Consider the following 19,965-nt stretch of genomic DNA (forward strand, 5'->3'; position numbering starts at 1 on the left):
AGTTATAAAATAAGTGATAATGTCCAACAGCATCAAATGGTGCTTAAAGCTAGAAGGCAATGGCACCCCACTCCAGTACTCTTGCCTGGAAAATCCCATGGATGGAGGAGCCTGGTAGGCTGCAGTCCATGGGGTCGCGAAGAGTCAGACATGACTGAGCGACTTCACTTTCACTTTTCACTTTCATGCACTGGAGAAGGAAATGGCAACCCACTCCAGTGTTCTTGCCTGGAGAATCCCAGGGACGGGGGAGCCTGGTGGGCTGCAGTCTATGGGGTCTCACAGAGTCGGACACGACTGAAGCGACTTAGCAGCAGTAACTTGAAACTACCTTCAGTGAATGATGGTGACAAGGGCACTTTCTTTCGGGGCAGAAGCCGCCGGGCAGAGGAGAAGGAGGAAGTGGCGACAGCGAGTTCAGACTACCTTTTTCAAGAAGCTTTGCTGTGAAGAGGAGGGATGGTACGTCTGTGAGGGACGTTAGGAGCTCTGACCCCTTTATAGCTGAGAGGGAAGGGGAAGAGTGAGCGGACAGCACCCCACACGTCGCGGGGGCTGCGCTCTTCTGCCTACTCTTCCCCGCCACGTGACCCGGAGGCCGCCTACGCAGGCCGGCCTCGAGGAGACTACAGTCCCCAGAAGGCCGCGCTGCGCTGGGGGGGCGGAGCCGAGGCCTGGCGCACGTCTCGGAGGCTCGAGCGGAAGAGCTAGAGCTTGGAGGAGGCGGCGGATGCGGACAGCTAAGGCGCCCCGGGTAACGAGTTGCTTCGCGTACCTGTCCCTCCCTCCCTTCGCACTCCAGCCTGGGGCTCGTGGCTTCCACGTCTCCCTCAAGTCTTGGGACAAGCTTGCTTTCCCCTTTCGTTACCGGTGTTTTTCTTCTCACGTGACGCGTGGCCGGCTCCCGCCCTTCGACCCTTGCGGGCCCTGGGTTGCGGGGGACGGTCTCAGAACCCTTTTTCCTTCTCTGGGCTCCGTGCTTGCTTTGGGTGCTCTCCTCAGATACTCTCTGCGAAGGGGCAGTTCCTTTCCTGTGTTTCAACAGGTACTGAGTGGGGACTTGGGCACCCCTTTTTCTCCCCAGTGGTTAGGAGGCTATGGACAGCGGGGGCCACCCGGGGCTTCGGGCGATTTCGGGGCGCGAGCCCTGAGCCTCTGGAGCGAGTCCGCTGGGCTGGCTGGGAGCCCCCGGGCTATGAGCTGGGAGTGAACTGTCTGTTCGCCAGGGAGGGTATACTTCCTGGTTTTCTTGGGCCACCCTCGGAAAACTCCAAGTCCGCTTTTTAAAGTTTTCTTTATCAGTAAAAGCCTCTTCTCAGAGTTGAGTAGGGAAGAAGCACAGGATTTGGAATCTGATGTCCTGGGTAGAGTCTCGGGTCTGCCACTTGCTGGATCTATTATCTTTTGTAGCCCGTTTATTGCCTCCCGGGTTTCCCAGTCTGAAAAGTGGGGGTGATCGTCTTTGGCCTTCCTGCCTTCCAGTGTCGAGCAGTTTATTAGAAATGACATGTGTGAGAAAGCATGTTTCACATATAACAATCTCACTGTCTCTCTGTCTCCAGCCCAGGTCAGTTGAATTTTCAAATCGTGTTTATGTGTTTATGAACTTGATCATAAACGTGATCGTGAACCGTATGAAGATCAAATGAGTTAATAAATACATAGGGGAAAAATGTCTTTGGAAACGAGTGTGAACCATACAGATGTTCTTATGTCGTGTTCCTGGGGAAGAGGTAACATTAGGGCCCTATCACCTGTGGAGTCAGTTTTAAACTTCGTCTGGATTTTAAGGTCCACCAGAATTTGGCTTGTTCTGTCCCACCAGCGCTGCGTGCACGCACTTAGGAGCAGTCTTGCTCTGTCTTGCTTTGTTACAGCCATCCTTTCTTCAGTGCTACACAGTGTACAAGTATCCCAGAAAGTACTTCATGCTCCTCATGTGTAGTGCTAAGCTTGTCTCCAGCTGGTTGGCCCTTTTGAGGTACTGCTTGTTCTAAACCTAGCTCTGATTGTATCACAGTGTCACTAACTTGAATGTATACTAGCTGAAATGAGAAATATTGGGGTTATTTTTACCTGTCCTGCTACATGTGTTAGGAGTCTGTGTTACCTTATAGTTAGAATTCAGAATATAAACAGCCAGGATTCTTGTGTAGTTTTTATTCCGGCAGTTCAGTCTGAGACTCCGCAGGTGACTTTGTTTCTCTTTCCCCTTGTAAAGAGTGAGGATTTTACAGTCAGCTTTTTGTGGGTTTGGCAGTATAGTAAGTAGGTAGTCTTGTATTATTTCTGAAATCATTGCTTGGAAAATACTTGAATGTGGTTCTAAAACCAAAGGATGGCAGTACAATTGTTGAATGTATAAAGCTGAACAAATTTGAGTTGAAATCCTGGTGCTGTGACTTCCAGTTCATGAGTTGTGGCAAATTATTTCACCTCTTTAAGCTTGTCTACTAATTTCTGAAGTGAAGATGATAGCATTTACCTGATAAGGTGTCTATACGGATTAAATGAGATGTGAATATAAAGTAGTGCTGGAGTGAGTATTTGCTCATTATTTTGTTGCTATTCTAATTGATGACTATGATGATGGTAAAAAGTCATGAAATTTTAGGTAACGTATTTTCTTAAGATTCAATTTTTTTGTTGTTGTTGGTAAGTGAGGATAGTTATCCTTAACCCATAAACTTAAAGAAGCAGTAAGAAGTGCTCAGATTGCAGGCTTTTTTTTTTTTTTTAAAGCAGTTGCATTTTATATAAAGATTATATTAGGCTATTTTTTATGTTTAGAAGTTTCCATAATGCTCTTGTTGTTGGGGTGTGTTATTGGGCTAGTGCTTCATTGATAACCCATAGTAAGAATTTAGTTTTGTGTCTTTCTGCACATTATAGCTTGTAGCAGAACAGTTATCTATGTTAATGACTTAGATATAGACTATTGACTAGGATAGAGTTTTATAGAGAATTTTTTATTGGCTTCCCACCCTCCCTGCCTTTTTTTTTTTTTTTTTAAGCCAGACTATTTGACTCTAAAAGTTCCATGTAGTGGGTAGGGGCCAGAAGATTTGGTGACTCTCAGTTTCTGAATGTGGTAACTTAGTGACAGGTGCTTATGGGGGCACTGGGGTGTGTGTATCTACAAGGAGTGAGAGTTTAGAGAAACCAAGAGGGAATGTCTAGTAGAGAAAACCGATTTGTTGGTCCAAGCAGAGTCTTAGAGTTAAGAATTGAAATGTTTACTTTTCATTCCTTCACATGCTGTGTTGACTGATGTCTGAAGATGCAAATGTCTAGGAACTGTTTCCTTTACTCTCTTTTTTGATGTGTTTTCCCCTGGCTCCACTTTACCAGTTTCACCCTGACCTGTAGTTAAGAATCAGCAAGATGACAATTATTATTTTTTTTTACTACAGACTTGTGTATAAACTATAACAATAGTCATTTCCATTAAAATCTGATTTGTGTGCTGTAACATATTATTTTTTTCCTTTATGTTTTAAACATTTTTGTTCTTTTTTCTTTAAAAGAAATTTTTGGAAGATAGACCCATTTTCAGGGTTAGTGAAAGACAGTATTATTGTTACTGTGTTTAGTTATTATATTTTCTTATAGTCATGAATTTAGGTGATACATATATATTCACTCTCATAAAGCTTCACATGATCACTGTAATTTTTTTAGCCAAGGTTAAGTTTGTTGACTGTGCCCACTGAGCCCTGAAAAATAGCAGAAGTAATTGTCTAATGTGTTTCAGTCTGTGACCCTGTCCTTATTAGCTCACCATTTACAAAATATCTCACCAGAATGAGCGATAAGACTAGTGTATTGTTGATTTGGAACTTGTGCACTCATTAGACATGACAGAAGTAAATGAACTGGTGCCAAAAGTAAAAGTGTAGATCTTTAATTATATAACCTGCAGTACAAGACTAGCACTCACACTGTGTATAAAGCTGGTGACCTGTGCTAAAGCTGAAACTCCAGTACTTTGGCCACCTCATGTGAAGAGTTGACTCATTGGAAAAGACTCTGATGCTGGGAGGGATTGGGGGCAGGAGGAGAAGGGGACGACAGAGGATGAGATGGCTGGATGGCATCACTGACTCGATGGACGTGAGTCTGAGTGAACTCCGGGAGTCGGTGATGGACAGGGAGGCCTGGCGTGCTGCGATTCATGGGGTCGCAAAGAGTCGGACACGACTGAGCGACTGAACTGAACTGAACCTGAACTATATTTTAGACGTTTCTCTTGGTTGAATTGTATTGGTTGCAGGCATCCCACCCACAGGAGAAGTGAGAAGAAATGGAACGAGGATGTTCATGTCTTAAAAGAGAACCTACTTCTACTATGCCACCCACCAGAAAATGTGCTCTTAGCTAGTGGGGGAAACATGAAGAGTTTTCTGTTAATGAGCCCGGTAGGATGAATGAAGCCTGGGTAACTCCTGAGCTCCTGAGAGTTTATTGAATTACAGGGGATTCCAGTTGTCAGAGGTTTCGATAGAAGAGCAGTTACAGGCTGTTGCTGTGCAGCAGTAAACCTGCGTGTAGAGAGAATATTTCCTCTCAGTAGAACATGGACCCATTGCTCACAGTCTGTGCTGTGCCTTTTCGCAGTCTCATGCTAGCCTTCGGTCTAGTTTTTTAATTCTTCAAATTTGTTCTTCGGTTTTATTTAATCTGTTGTCCCTTGTGCCCTTTTTAAAAATTTTTTGTTATTATTTATTTTTATGTCAAACATGGCTGGTTTAGACTAGGGATAACAACAGAGATGCAGTGTTAGAAACGGCAGATTCTGGTGTCTAATATTCTGAGGTTCCCAAATAACACGAGTTAACCTGTACATACGGTAATATGAATTTCTAGAATGGACAAATTCATGACTGTTTAACTTGGTGCTAAGGCAAAAATATGGGCAAATGGTGTGTGGTATTCTTACTATGAGATTTGCCTCTTAGGAAAAAATAGGTGTAGTGTTAATACTGGCTTGCATATGGGCTGTTTCAGGTTCTTTGCCATGGAATGCCAGATGAGTATTAGAGAAGGGAAGCCCTTGGATTTAAACATTCCCCTCTGAAGTTTATACCAGTAGCCCCGTTTGTTTTTTTCTTATCATCTGTAAAATAGGGTTAATAACACCAACCCTGTTTATTTATAAAGAGCAGAGGGAAAAGTTAACAAGAATGTCTTGGAAATGAGGTGACTAGGGGAAAGGCTGACGGAAGGGCAGAGACAGAGAGGAAAAGTCTCACACTGGGGTGCGTAACTTGTCCCTGAGACAGAAAGAGGGTACCCAACAAAAAGCAGAGAGTGAGGGTTAGTCAGAGACAGAGAGGGGACATCAGAAACCCTTAGGAGGGACAGTCAGACTGAGGCAGTTAGAAAGAGGGGTAAACAGATGCAGAGCAAAGGGCTGACTTAGAAATGTCAGGGAGGGAACTGCGAAAGACTGCAGGAGGGAACCAGGAGGGCATGGCCAAGAGCTTGTTGAGTGAGTTTTTTGAGTTTTTGTCTGTTATTTGGGGAGTTCTTGTAGACGTTTGTAATTAGCCGAGAGGGAAGAACTGCAGATAGTAGTAGTAAATCAAGTAACATGTTTATACAGTTTTTATTACACTAAGATTTTCCCTTAAGCACTCGTTTTATTTTGCATATTCAGAATACAAACACCAAGCCAGCTTTTGCCGCAGGCCTGTTAACTGCCTTCATATGGTGGTTGTTCAGTCGCTAAGTCGTGTCCAACACTTTTGCAACCCTGTGGCCTGTAGCCTGCCAGGCTTCTCTGTCCATGAGATTTCCCAGGCAAAAATCCTGGAGTGGGTTGCCATTTCTCTTCCAGGGGATCTTCCTGCCTCAGGGATTGAACCTGCGGCTTCTGCGTGTCTCCTGCTTTGCAGGCGGATTCTTTACTGCTGAGCCACCAGGGAAGCCCTCATAGGTAAACTCATTTTAAAAAATTAAATAAAATGATTAGTTTCTTTTTTAGAAATACTTTTTCTTAAAAAAAAAAATCAAATACATGCTTACTGTGGAAAACTTGGAAAATACAGAAAAGTTTAAAGAACAACAAAACCCATAATCTCACAACCTAAGCAATACATAACGAGGCCTGCCCTTTCATTTTGTTGATGGTTTCCTTTGCTTTGCAGCAGCTTTTGAGCTTGATGTAGTTCCATTTGTTTATTTTTGGTTTTGTTCCCCTTCCCAAGGAAACAGATTCCAAAAAATATTGCTGAGACTGATGACAAAGAGTGTGCTGCCTGTGTTTTCTTCTAGCAGTTTTATGGTTTTAGGTCTTACGTTTAAGTCTTTCATCCATTTTGAGTTTATTTTTTACTTGGTGTAAGAAAGTGGTGTAGTTATATTCTTTTACACGTGGGTGTCCAGTTTTCCCACCACCATGTATTGAAGAGACCGCTTTCCCCACTGCGTAGTCTCGCCTTCAGCATTGTGGATTAACGGACCCTCTAAGTGTGCGTTTATTTCTGGGATGTCTGTTTTCTTACGTAGTCTGGTCAGTCTTTGCAGTTCACCCCATTCTACTAAATGTAAAATAGAGCAGTATCTATTTGAGGTTATTAGGACTCCATGGAAGAGGAGAATCTTGAAGGAAGTGATAGAATGACAAATTGAGAGGACAGAGGAAAATTCCACATAGAGTGGTGAGAAGCTAGAAGCAAGAAGTGCAGTGTGTGAACTGTATGAGACAGAAGGGGTATTTTAATATTTCACAAATGGAAGATGATGCGTAGTAAAGAGATATGATTTGCTAGGTTTACATGTGTATAAGGATAATGAAGAATTAATGGAAAGCTCTGAAGGCTGGGCTGAAGAACTTAGATTTGATCCTTAAAGATGATATTTTTGTTGAAACTAATGATGAAAACAGTATTTGGGAAAGATTGTTGTGGTGGCTTAGAGGGGTAACCCCAAGTAGGGAGTGGCTTTAGGGTAGGCAATAGGACAGTCATGGAATAATGTAGACATAGAAGGTGTAAAGCTCTTGTGGAGGAAGAGCAAGAAGTGTAGGGTTAGAAAAGCTGAAAGTTGGAATACCTCAAAGTTTTGAGTTTGACAGATAGGTGTATTGTATTTTGATAGTGACATTGAGGAAGGATCTGCGAGAGGTCTAGGGAGAAAGATACTGAGTTCAGGTGCTTTTACAAGTTGTAGGTTTGAGTGGTAGTTGAAAAATCTGGTACTTTAAAAGTAAAGATCTTCATTATTAAATTTATTATAAATGAATACTGTCCCTTTTAAAGTAATCATTCTTAAGACTATGCATTTATTCTAGCAAATAAATATTCTTTGGATTTGTCTTTTGGAACTGCTTTCAGAACCAATAGAGCCATACAAGAAAACCAGTCTCATTACTTTATGGTCATATCTTTTGTGCCCAAGAATATTATCTTGCTTGATCACTCATCTTATTTACCATATTTATTTCTAAGTGATATTTGACGGTCCCTAAAAGTTAATCTGCAGAGGCCTTAAATTTATTACCATGCTGGATATTTAAATAACTGTCATCACTGCTGAGAACAACCTTAAGCTGTGATAACATTCCGAGAAGAGATGCTAGTGCATGCTGGTTAAGAGGGTGGGTTCTGGAAGACTAGGTTTGAATGATCTCTTTAGTACATTAATTCTGTATCTTGAATAAGTTTCTTAACTTGCCTTAACTTGCCTCCATTTCCTCATTTTTAAAAGGAGGATGGTGATAATACTTCCTGCTTCATAGGATTATCATGAGGATTAGCTACTAGAACGGTGCCTGGCATATTTTAAAAGCTCGGTGTTAGCTGTTTATTACCATCACAGCAACTACTATTGCTGCCATCACCGTTTTGTCTATTTATCTTTTTAGTTTTAAAAATCACTTATATTCCTGTTTAATTACATCTTGTACAAATGGAACAATGGACAGCTAGAGTTAAAATTAGAGCTCAAATAAATGATCAGACACGTAGGAATGAAGCTTTTTAGAATGTGTGAATTTAGTGGGAGAAGAGCAGAAAAGACAAATTTTCCTCACTGTGAAGTTTGACCAAGGATAGAATATTGGGGAATATTCATGGTAAAAGAGTGTGAAGCAGAAAAGGAAACCAGCAAAGGACCAGTGGAAGATTGTTTAGAGAAAGGAAGAAACTCTGGAGTGTACATTAGTATAGAGGTTATATTAATTAGGATAAGATTTGGTTGCAGTCAAATAATAGAGACTTAAGCGTGATGAAAGTTCATTTCTGTCACTGTCACGACTTCCAGAAGCAGCCTGGGACAGTCGTGGTTGTCACGGCGTCACGTCGTTGCACCACTGTGCGTGGATTCTGTTCTTTTCCAAAGTTGCCTGCTGGTCTAAGGTGGCTGTTGGAGTTCCAGCCTCTTCATCCACATATGAACCAGCAGAAAGGAGGAAGAGGACACATCTTCTTCCCTTTGAGGATACTTCCTGAAAGTTAGATGTGCCACTTTTGCTCATGTTCTGTTGGTCACAGAGCCACATCTTCCTGCAGGAGAGGTTGGGAAATGTAGACTATTTTGAATGCTCAGTGCCTGGAGAGAAAAATGAGGGAAAATAAGGATAACCCAAGGGTAGCTAGTTGAAGAATCTAGGGTAGATAACAGAACTAATAGTCTGTGTGTGTGTGCCAGGCTGCTTCAGTCATGTTCGACTCTGCGACCCATGGACTGCAGCTCTCCAGGCTTCTTTGTCCACGGAATGAATTTTCCAGGCAAAAATACTGGAGTGGGTTGCCATGCTTAGGATAGTTTAATTCTTCATTGGTGATCCTTGATCGAGTTTCTGTATTTGTGAAACTATGAGTATGAAACTACTCTTATCAAACTGCATCAGTAGTCCTCTGTTTTTAGGGTGTTCTCCCTTCATGAATCCTTACTTAGTTAGGATTACCAGTCTCTTACAGGGAAAAAGGTGATGGGTATGTATGTATATGTATGCATGTATGTGCTATGTGTATAGATACATAATATACATTTATATATATATATATATTTCCTCATTTAGCATTGGTGTTTGCCAAAATTGCTTCATATAGCAACAGTCTGCCTTAAAATTGATAGTATTTAAGTGTCTGATATCTTTCTTTCATTCTTTTAAGCTTCTAATTTTACCTAGCCTTCTATTCACTCTCCAGTTTGGTTGTTTTGGGCCATTGTTTTTAATCTCTGTCCTTTTATATTCCTACTCTCTCTCAGTGCTGTTAATGCTGTTAATAGTACTTCCCAAAATAGATAAATGAGCAAATTTAATTAAATGTGTTATTTGCACTCTCCTGATCATTAATGAGTTTGTATGTAAGGTCAGGCCTACAATCTTCCTGGTATTATAATGACTGAATTTTCTCTGTCCACTAAATGGAGAAGTATTTGCTTTAGAGTTTTTTATTCTTAAAGCTTCCATATTTTGTATGTTTATGTTCTTTTAATGTTGGAAATATGAAGGTCTTCTAACAATAAAGGGAGAGTGTTTTCCCTGTTTGAGAGTAAGATACAGACCTATTCCTATTTACCTAAATACTTGAGAGTATATTTTCTAAAGGCAAGGACGTTCTTTTATGAAAGCATACTACAGTTATCAAAATCAAGAAATTAACATTGATTTAATATTACACTGTAGTCCACAGACTTATTCAGATTTCACTCATTATCCCAATAATGTACTGTTTTGTAGCAAAAGAAAATTCTGGCTCTTGGAGTGTATTCAATTGTCATGTCTCTTTAGTTTCCTTTAATCTGGAGCGTTTCCTCAGTCTTTGCTTTTGCAGGACATTAACATTTTTGAAGAGTCCAGGCCAGTTATTTTGCTGTTATTATTGTTGAGTCGCCAAGTCGTGTCCAACTCTGCCATCCCATGGACTGCAGCTTGCCAGGCATCCCTGTCCTTCACTGTCTCCTGGAGTTTGGTCAGTTTCATGTCCATTGAGTCAGTGATACTGTCTAACCATCTCATCCTCTGTGGTCCTCTTCTCCTTTTGCCTTCGATCTTTCCCAGTATCAGGGTCTTTTCCATGAGTCAGCTTTTCGCATCAAGTGGCCAAAGTATTGGAGCTTCAGCTTTAGTATCAGTCCTTCCAATGAATATTCAGGGTTAATTTCCTTTAGAATTGACTGGTTTGATCTCATTGAAGTCCAGGGGACTCTCAAGAGTCTTCTCCAGCACCACAATTCAAAGGCATCAGTTCTTTTGTAGAATGCTTATAAATTGGGTTTATCTGCTGTTTTCTCATTACTGGCTTCAGGTTACCCATTTCTGGCAGGAATACTGCAGAAGTAACGTTATGCTTCTCAGGGCATTGTGTCAGGAGGCACAGGATATTGAAATATTAGCAATGTGGTCTTGGATAACTCCTTTAAAGGTAGTATTTGCCAGGTTTTCCAGTGCAAAGTTACTGTTTTTCCTTTTATAATTACTTTGGTGGTAAAATATACATAAAATTTATCATTTTAACCATTTTAACCAAAGTGTATAGTTCAGTGATTAAGTACATTGACATTATGTTTTTAATTTTGAGGTATCTTTGAAAAGGTACTTTGAGATTTTATAAATTTCCTACTTCTCCTTGAACCTTTACTAACTTTTGTATATCTGCCTGAATCATTTTCATGATGGTTCCTAAATGGTGATTTTCTAATTCCGTCATGTCTATTATACTTACTTATAATACTTTATTTCATTATTTATTTTGATGCTGTTACTGATTTGGTCAGTGGGAGCCCATGCAAGCTGATTGCTGTTTCCTATTGCCTTGCCCTTGTCACTCATATACACATTCATATATATCTTTTTTTGTCTTCTGAAAGCAATGAGTTTATATTGATACTTCTGATTCCAGTCCAACACTACAGGGTTTATTCATTGTGTATTTATAACCCCCTCTTCCAAAAGTGAGAAACTTGTTCGTATGGTTTGCATTTTTACTTACTGGACTAGTCCTAGAATACCAGAGAATAGTTTCATACCACTGCTTAAAAGACATCTCCTGTGGACAGGGAGGCCTGGCGTGCTGTGATTCATGGGGTTGCAAAGAGTCGGACACGACTGAGGGACTGAACTGAACTGAACTGAACTGAAGTAGAGTTCAATATTTGTTTTCCTTATCCTATGGGCATATAGTCTAAATATCCACTGGTCAATAAAGTAGCCACTAACTGCATGAATTGAGATGTACTGGATTTTGTAAACTTAATAGGAAATAAGAAATGTGAAATATCCCAATAATATTTAAATAATATGTTGAAATATTTTAGATATATTAGATAAAGTAAATAAAGTTAATTTTAACCATTTTAACATGGCTGCTAGAAGATTTTAAATTACATATGTGGCATCCATTATCTTTCTGTTGGACATCACTGAGCAAGAAACCACATTCAAAAGTTACTTGGGTTAGTTTTCTCCCCAACTTTCTTTCTGTAACATAGTTATGTTAGTCATTTGCAATACAATTCATTTCTGTTGTATTCTAAGTTTTTCTCCCCATCCTAATTGATCTTACTTATCTTTGAGCATGTGAAGCATTAATATAGTTGCAAAAGTCAGGATTATATTAAATATATATATACACTCAAAGCAGTGTCACCCATTTCTTCTTTCTTTTTCACCCTGTTTTCACCCAGCCTTTATAGGTAATCAATCCCATCAGTCTCTGGATTATCCTTTTGGTGGTTTTTATCCCCAGGTATGAGGAGATAACACATTTATTTTTTTCTTATTTCTTAACTTTTTACACAAAATTTAGCATACTGTAGATACTCTTTTGTTCTTTGCTTTTTTAAATTAAACATTTCACTTCAGTATGTTTTGGACTCCATTCCATATCAATTTATAGCACTCACTGTCCCATCCTCCCTTTGTCTTTTCCTCCCTCTTTTGGTTACTCTGTTGTGGTAACCTTAACCATTCTCTCATGCCATTTCCAGTGTTTTGAATTTATAAGCAGTGCTGCAGTAACTAACCTTGTTTATATATATTTTTGTATGTTGGAAGTGTATGTTTGGGTAAATACCTAAAATAGGATAGTTAGGTCAAAAGTTTACTGGAGTGGGTTGCCATTGCCTTCTCTGAAAGCAAATATAGTTTTCTTAAATATTGCTCAATCCCTTTCTGTGAGAGGTTGTACAAGTTTGAATTTGCACCAGCAATGAATGAGAGTTTTTCCCATAAACTAATTATCCGAGTATGTTGGTATGCTTTTTAGTTTTTCCTATCCTATTTGTAGTTAGAAACAAAGTATCTCAATGTAGTTTTAATAGTCACTTTGCAGTTAATAATCTTTTCATAGAATATATAAAAGTCATTTTAATATCTTTCTGTGTGAAGTATATTTTTAAGTTCATTTTTCTATCAGACTTTTTTTTTCTCCCTCAGTTTTTAAGAGTCCTGTAGAAGTCCAGTTATTTCCTTATGATAAATTCTTTGAAGGAGAATTGCTGGATCCAAAGGTCCTTTGATATATAAAAGATTTTGAAATATTGTTAAAATGCTTTCTATATTAATAAAATATGTATCTCCATTAACAATGTGGAGCCCTATTCAGTCTTTACTGACCAAAACAGACCTTACTTTTTTAATCTTTGTTTGTCTGATGGATAAAATAGTAGATTTATTGTGGATTTCTTTGCTAACTGATGTGATTTATTTTTTCTTTGTTAACTGATGATGGTTTATTTTTTATTTGTCCAGCTAGCTGTCCATTCAACATATTCTTACTGAACAGCCACCATGTACCATCCTAAAAGTTAGAACTATAGTAATGACCAGAAGTTGAACATCTTTTTGTGTTTCAGTCATTTGTATTATTTTGTTTCTTATCTCCATCTCTCTTTCTGTTTTTAATGGCATTTAATAGATGTTTTGTCTCCTCAGACTAGTTCTCAGAGGACTGAGAATGAGAGAAAATGACATTTCCTTATTCTGTTCTGTTGTTGAACTTCTAAAAAGTATTTTTGTGTGTGTGTTTATTTTTATTGCCCATTCTGTGGCAAATCACTGTGTGAAACTCTTAGAGTGTTCATGAAATGAGATCATAAAAGTTAAAGGCACAAACAGGTATCAAAGAAGTGATAAGTACTGATTTTTGTAAAACTAACTTTCATCATTATTATTTTCCAGGAGAGGCTGCTGTCTATCAGAGGGAACTTTTGTACCATTTGCCTCAGATGCAGCCTGTCTGCACGTTCTAGAGTTTTATTAAATGCCACGTATTTGGTAAGTCAGTTAACTAGAAATACTGTTTACTCTGTTTGCTTATGTTTTGTATGTTCTTAGTGCCATTTTACTTGGTAACTCTCCTAGGTAACAGGTTTGAAAGTGGCAGTATCCTGAAAGACTTGCAGGGTCTTTTGAGGATCTTCTTGCTTCTGTTCATGTGTCTTTCTTCAATTTTGGTGTTTGTTGTAGAGAGAATAGGGGCTTGTTAAATATTGGAATTAATTCTCAAAGTTGGATTACTAGCTTTGCTCTTTTCAGTCTCTTTCTACTATAGAACTGAGAATTAACGTCCTTCCTGTCCAGCTCTAGCTTCCCTGTAGTTCACATAGGGAGCAGCAAAGATGCAGTGTGAGGGGAGGAGTTTGATGAACTGGGAAGACTATATGATTAGTGAAATCCTCGGGAAACCATAATAAAGCAGAATGAATAAGGCTATCAAAGAAATTATGGATGAAAACTAATTGATAGCTAGTGAAACTGATGTTAATTTTTAAAATGTTACTCTATAGATGTTTATTGTTAATTAAATTTTTTTTCTAAGAAGACTTAAGTTGCTATGACCTGCTGTTTTGTGAGAGGTTTCTCTTCCCCACATCCTGTGATAATCTTTTCAGTCTGTTCCAGCTTCTGACGCTCATGTGTAGCCATTGGCAACCAGGAAACGGATATAGAGGATGACGGATATATAGGATGAAGGCTTGTTCAGAGGGTCACTCATAGCACTGTCAGGAGATAATTGTACTTGTGTGCTGCTGAAGCACATGCAAAGAATTGGATTAAAGCTTTAAAGAAATGATATTGGTGATTTGCAGAATTTCCTTTTAAATGGGTTTGCACAGCAAGACATAGAAGCAAATGTTGATGTTGAGAACTGAGTTCAAAACAGAGTACTATCAAATAAAATTTAAGAATGAGGAGCCATGGGCACAGGAAAAAGGGGAAGGAAGATCCTCCTTTGATATGTTTTTTTTGGTAGCCTCTTGGCTTCTGTTAGCATCAGAAAGCTGACTTCAGGTGTTCCTAGATGATGTGCACGTCTCGTGTCAGTAGAGAGAGACATGGGATTTCATTGTGCTTGACTGAAAGGGCCACGTCTGAGAGTAAACCAAGTGAGTTTTAATCTTGGTTATTTAAAATCTCCTTGTACCTGTCTTATTAGGAGTATTATTTTTTTTTAAGAAGAAACTAATTTGCGACTGGCTATAAAGACTGACATTGTGTCCTGGAAAATGCTGTACTAACACTGCGCTGTCCCACGGGGGCACTTCTCAGGTCCCCAAACACAGTGCTGACAATCTGTGACAGCCTGCAAATTGTTGGGCAGCATTTTGGGAGGATGGACAGCGGAGTGAGGCAGTTGTGTATAAGTTACAGAAGAGATGGGGAGGGGGAGAAATGAGAGAAGAGCAGAGCAGCTCAGGTTCTGTGGGCAGTTTGAACAGTAGCTATTCTCCTTGTGAGCTCTGCTGATACCACTGAAATGAACAGCTGGAATTGGTTTTGGTGGGGTAGAAATGTGTTTCACTTTTCCTTTCAAGGAGTTATGGTTTCATTTTGTCTTAAAAACTGTAAGGTTAGATGTTCTGTTGAGAAAAGTAGAAGTTGGATAGATTGGAAAGTTTCGAAGAGACTAGAAATATCACTTCATACTAGGAAATGAAACTATAAAAATCAAAGGAATGGGGATGGGTCTTGCCTTTTCCAGAGACTGTTGCAATGGTAGTAAGGCCAGTTACCATATCTAGATCCAAAACAATTGGGCTCTTATCTCAGACAAATGTATTTCCTGATATTTGTTAGTTTATTAGATACCTCTGGTGGCTCAGTGGTAAAGAATCCACCTGCAGTGCAGGAGACACTGGTTCGATCCCTGGATTGGGAAGATCCCCTGGAGAAGGAAATGGCAACCCATTCCTGTATTCTTGCCTGGGGAATCCCATGGACAGAGGAGGCTGGTAAGCTACAGCCCATGAGGTTGCAGAAGAGTTGGACATGACTTAGCGACTAAACAACGTACTAAGGTATCACCAGCTATTTGTTTCAGAAACACTTGGCCAACTATGGGAATCTTCACCAGGTAGCAAGGCACAAGTTTCTGGATATTTGGACTGTGGAGTGGAATGTGACGTGGGGCAAACTTTGGTTCAGTTCTTTCTCTGATCGTGAGAATGGTTATACAAAGTAAGTGTATCTGATTGCTCCCCTAGATGTAATGTCTGTTTATGAGTATGGGATTAGACTTGGGGCACACTGTTATGGAGCCCATTCCTCCTGTTGATCCTGTTTCGGGTTTTGGTTAAATGTTATTGCTTGCTCATTGATGCCATTGGGTTAAGCAAGTGTAATGTTGAGCAATGTCAGTATTAAGATTGTGTGCTATTGCAACACCTTTACCTGATGGTACATAATAGTAATAATAAAAAAAGCCAGGGTAAATGAAAGAACAGATGGTGTAAGGGAGTTTGGAGACCTAGACGCAACAGTAATAGTATCACTTCTCAGCAATTGCCTAGAGGGTCTAGACTTGACTCTCCATTGCTTATGGTATTGAATGACTGAACCTAGTGTTGAGGGCCCTCCAGGCTGAAAACAGAATATTCTTTCTGGCAGAATATTCCACACTTTGCTATATTGACCCTTTGGCTCTAGTAGTTTCTATAGCTGTCTCCAAAATAAGGTTTTTTGAATTACTGCCTCTTCAGATTGTTCAGACCATTCCTTCTACTTGGAATATCTCCCTTCAGTCCCTGGTCTACATACTAGCTTCCAATTCCCCTTTGATGCTATCTTCTTCAACTGTTCCAAGACCTAAGTGATAGCTCTCTTTTCTGATTTTTAATATTTACAACTTTTTATTTGTCAATTTTATATTACCTTAAAACACCTTTTAAAAAAATTTCTTACCTCCCCAGTTAGATAGAGACAACTTAAAGAGGAGGCTGTGTTATTCATGGGCTTCAAACTGTGTCCTTACCTGTGGTCCAGCTTTATGGTTTCCACTGTCCCAGCGTAAATCTCAGTACAATATGTGCACTTAAAACATGTTTGGCTACAAGAAAATGCCATTACCTATTGTTAGCTATTACTAACCTTTAACATTTGTCTTGCTTTTTGTATCATAAAAATATTAGATTAAAATACAGTTTAGTACCCAAACCATGTTTGTTCAGTAGATTATTCTGCTTTGAAAGCCTTTTGTAACACTCTCGACAGGTTTCCTGATCCTTAAAGGAGCAGTTCTCTGAAGATGTTTATATATTGTAAGGTAATTGTTTGCTGTTCTTGAAACTTAATTAGTAAACTTTCAGTCTGCATATAAGAGAGTCTTTTATTTATTAATTATCTGATGTTTTTTCTTTGCCTGTTTTAAAGTGAAGCTTGCTTCTTTTGATGTCTCAGTTTCTGATCAGCCACATTTGGTCTTCACACTCGCTAGTACAGCTACAAGGAGGAAGGAGATAAGAGTTGTAACTATATCTCTAACATACCTTTACAATTATTCTCTTTGGTTATTATTGCACTTTGGTATTTTTGCTTTTTTGAAAGTATACTATGCTTTGTTTACCCCATTTTTTTAGAACGCATGTATTCTGGTCTACTGTAGTAGTGAAGTGTAGGGACTTTGGAATCCTAACCAACACTTGGAAGCTGTGTGATCTTAAGTAACTTGGTTTTAGATTTCTCATTTGTAAAATTGAGATAATAGCACCTACCTCTTGGTATGCACTTGGGGTCAAATGAGACAATATTAATAAGACACAGATTAAGCCCATTAGCCTCTGCTTTCAAAACTTACTCAGTGGTTTATTAGCTTTAGTTTGTGAATCTTGGGTTTCTGTGGTGGCTTAGATGGTAAAGAATCCGCCTGCAATGCAAGAGACCTGGGTTTAATCCCTGAGTCAGGAGGATCTCCTGGAGAAGGGAATGGCAACCCACTCTAGTATTCTTGCCTGGAGGACTCCATGGATAGAGGAGCCTGGAGGGCTACAGTCCATGGGGTCACAGAGAGTCAGACACGACTGAGTGACTTTCAAAGGGGAAAAATGGTCAAGCTTAATGCATGTCAGATTTAAGGCACAACCCTGAAAGCCTTATTCGTTCTGACTCTTATTCTCAATAGGATATCAGTGCAACCCAGGATAGACCCAGGAAAGGAACTAATTTCAAAGAAGTGTAGAAACACAGACCAACCTCCAGATGTGTAATGAGGGAAAGAAATTTTAGGAAGGTGTTTTCTTCTCTCCTCTCTACCACCAGATAGATACACAGAGTAGGAAGCAGAGTGCTTGCTATACCTTTATGTTACATATTGCTATTGTTCAGTTATATTAAAGCTTTGATCTGCGGTGGTCAGTTGTAGGTGCAAACATTAGACTCGGAACAGCTAAGTTGGTGAACGATGGGGTTACCACATCAGTGGAGTGTGAAAGAGACTAAGCTTCGGACTGTTTCCCAGCCTCTAAAGCGTGAAATCAGTTGGTGCCGATGCATGGCGGCTGTAGCCAGTGGAGTATAAAATAAGTTGGGAGCGTGAATTGTGTTATGTTATGAGAAAAACCTTTTCATGCCATAGTTTGTTTACATATTTTGGGGCCCTCAAGACCCCTGCTGGAATCATCTCTCCTGTATCTTTCATTGTCTGGATACTCAGATTTTTTTATGAAATATTTCTTCCAGTTCTGCAGCCTATAATCTTTGTTCAGCTGCATGCACAGAAGCAAAGGCTATAAATGTCTGGAGCAGACTAATATTAAAATACTGACTGTTATATTCTGTTTAAGATTACATCTGAAAATGCCATTTGCAGGAGGTATTTATTGTACAAGTTTCTTCTCTCTTTAGATTCAGATTTGAAAGTGCGCTCTTCATTCTGCTTTGAAGGTTCCTCTAGTCTAGGAGCTGTGCCATCAGTTTCACTGCTCGTTGTTCCCATGTGCCTCTGGAGAAAGGTGGGGAAGGATAATGTTTTCAAATGGTCGTGGGAGTAGATGGGAAGAAGTACAGAGATTATTCTTATGGGGAATAGAAGAGAGGGAGTTCCTCTCCTGACACCTGGTTAGGTTCTTCAACCATATGGCTTTGAGGGTGAGGCAAGGTGAATGAGGAAGTTTCAGAGATAGTAGTAGATTATTATTGTCAGCACTTTTAAGTCTGGAAGGTTATTGGAAATAGTCATGCCATGAAAGCATTAATCTTTCATTCTTACCCTAGTTGATTTTCTTGTTTTACTGCAGCAGTCTTTGAACTCGCTTTTGGTTGCTTTGCATTTATACAGATTCTAAGCAAATTGCTAATATTTATGAAATTAATAGATGATTGTGAGAGACCATCTTGCTGAGTATCATCAGGCAGTCTAGTGTACTGGTTAAATGCAGGGACTTTGAAATCCTAACCAGCACTTAACAGCTATGTGACCTTGAGTTGCTTCTGATTTCTCATCGGTAAAACTGAGGTCATAATACCTATCTCATAGTACTGTAGCTGGAATCAAATGAGAAAATACGATACATAAAATATTGAGCACAGTCCCTGTCACATCATGAGCGCTCATCAAGTGGTTAGCTGTTTATTTTTTTCTTTCTCTTCCTCTACTGCTCTGCTACTACTTCAGTTTTGCTTGTGGGGCCTAAACCTTAATGGAACAGAAAACATAATTAGACATGGTTCATTGCAGCAGATTTTGAAAAATATGTCATTGTTCCCTGGCTTAATCTGTTTCTTAATAGATCTTTCTTAACCAAATAGAAACACCATAAAAAGACTTTTTAGCGAAAGGAAAGGATCTTTGTGTTGACTTGAGATTGCCTTGTAAAAAAATTGATTATTCTAAAATGTATTTGTTTAATGCAAATAAAACAGCTTTTCTATGAACTTAAGGAGTATATAGAAATAAGAAAGAGTTTAAAGCACTGTCATTCCTTATTATTCACCTAGTACTGATAATTTTTTCTTAGGAGGTACCTTATTTTTAATTCCTAGGAGAAATGTTTTGTCTGGTCCTAAGAGTAGTTGTAGCAGAATTCTCATCTAATGTATGAGGACATTTTTGTGGGAATGAGATGGAAAAGTCATCCTGATCATTTACACTAATGGAGATATGCCTTAGGGTGGATAATATATTTGGTTTTGATGTGTATTATGTGGTTATTTTTGCAGCACAATTAACTTCCTGATTAAACTTTACTCAGCTAGTATATCCTGCATATATATACTGGGTAGAAAATTGGTTAAAGGCAGGTATGATGGTTAGCTTAACTAACTAGTTTAGTTTAGTTGATGGGAGATCTGGGGTTGTTGTCTCAGTTACCACTCAAATAGTTCCAAGTCTTAAGTAAATTCCTCAGTTTGCTCATTTTAAAAATGAGTTTATATGACATGATTTTCCAAGGTCTTTTTCAGCTATCTGTAAGGCTGTAAGGTTTGTATGGAGGTAACTTGACAATCAGGAAATGCAACAGTGACCCATTTTGACCACCAGAGGGTGGAGTCCAATCAGTTAGCTAGTGCTCTGTATTTGACCAGAATGTGGTGTCCTTGGAAATGAAGAGGACGCATTGCTCCTCTGTCCATTTAATTTAAGTTATGGAGCCTCTGACTTTTCTGATTCTACTTGCATTAGACATCTTTCTGCTTTTTTCTTTTCAAACTTCTAGATAAAGAAGGGAGAAGAGAAGGATAGAGGTTTCTTATTGTCAGGGATTCATCAAATTTTGTTCTCTAAGATAGCAAATGAC

The 19,965-nt window shown here is 39.2% G+C and overlaps 1 protein-coding gene across 8 annotated transcripts in view; it reads left to right on the forward strand.

Annotated features, from left to right (window-relative positions):
- Window positions 1–647: 647 nt before the first annotated feature.
- Window positions 648–19,965, forward strand: part of R3HCC1L (R3H domain and coiled-coil containing 1 like) — a 71,297-nt gene continuing 51,979 nt past the window's right edge. For 3 of the 8 annotated variants that reach the window (XM_061403040.1, XM_061403048.1, XM_061403041.1), the window contains exons 1-2: window positions 648–754; window positions 13,133–13,228. The gene's annotated coding sequence lies outside the window, so the exon portion shown is untranslated. Of the gene's footprint in view, window positions 1,046–5,839; window positions 5,939–5,969; window positions 9,924–13,132; window positions 13,229–19,965 lie in introns of those variants that run through there. The other 5 variants (XM_061403044.1, XM_061403042.1, XM_061403043.1 and 2 more) reach the window with 5 other exon arrangements.

Source organism: Bos javanicus, chromosome 26, assembly GCF_032452875.1.
Source record: "Bos javanicus breed banteng chromosome 26, ARS-OSU_banteng_1.0, whole genome shotgun sequence".
Classification (NCBI taxonomy): domain Eukaryota; kingdom Metazoa; phylum Chordata; class Mammalia; order Artiodactyla; family Bovidae; genus Bos; species Bos javanicus.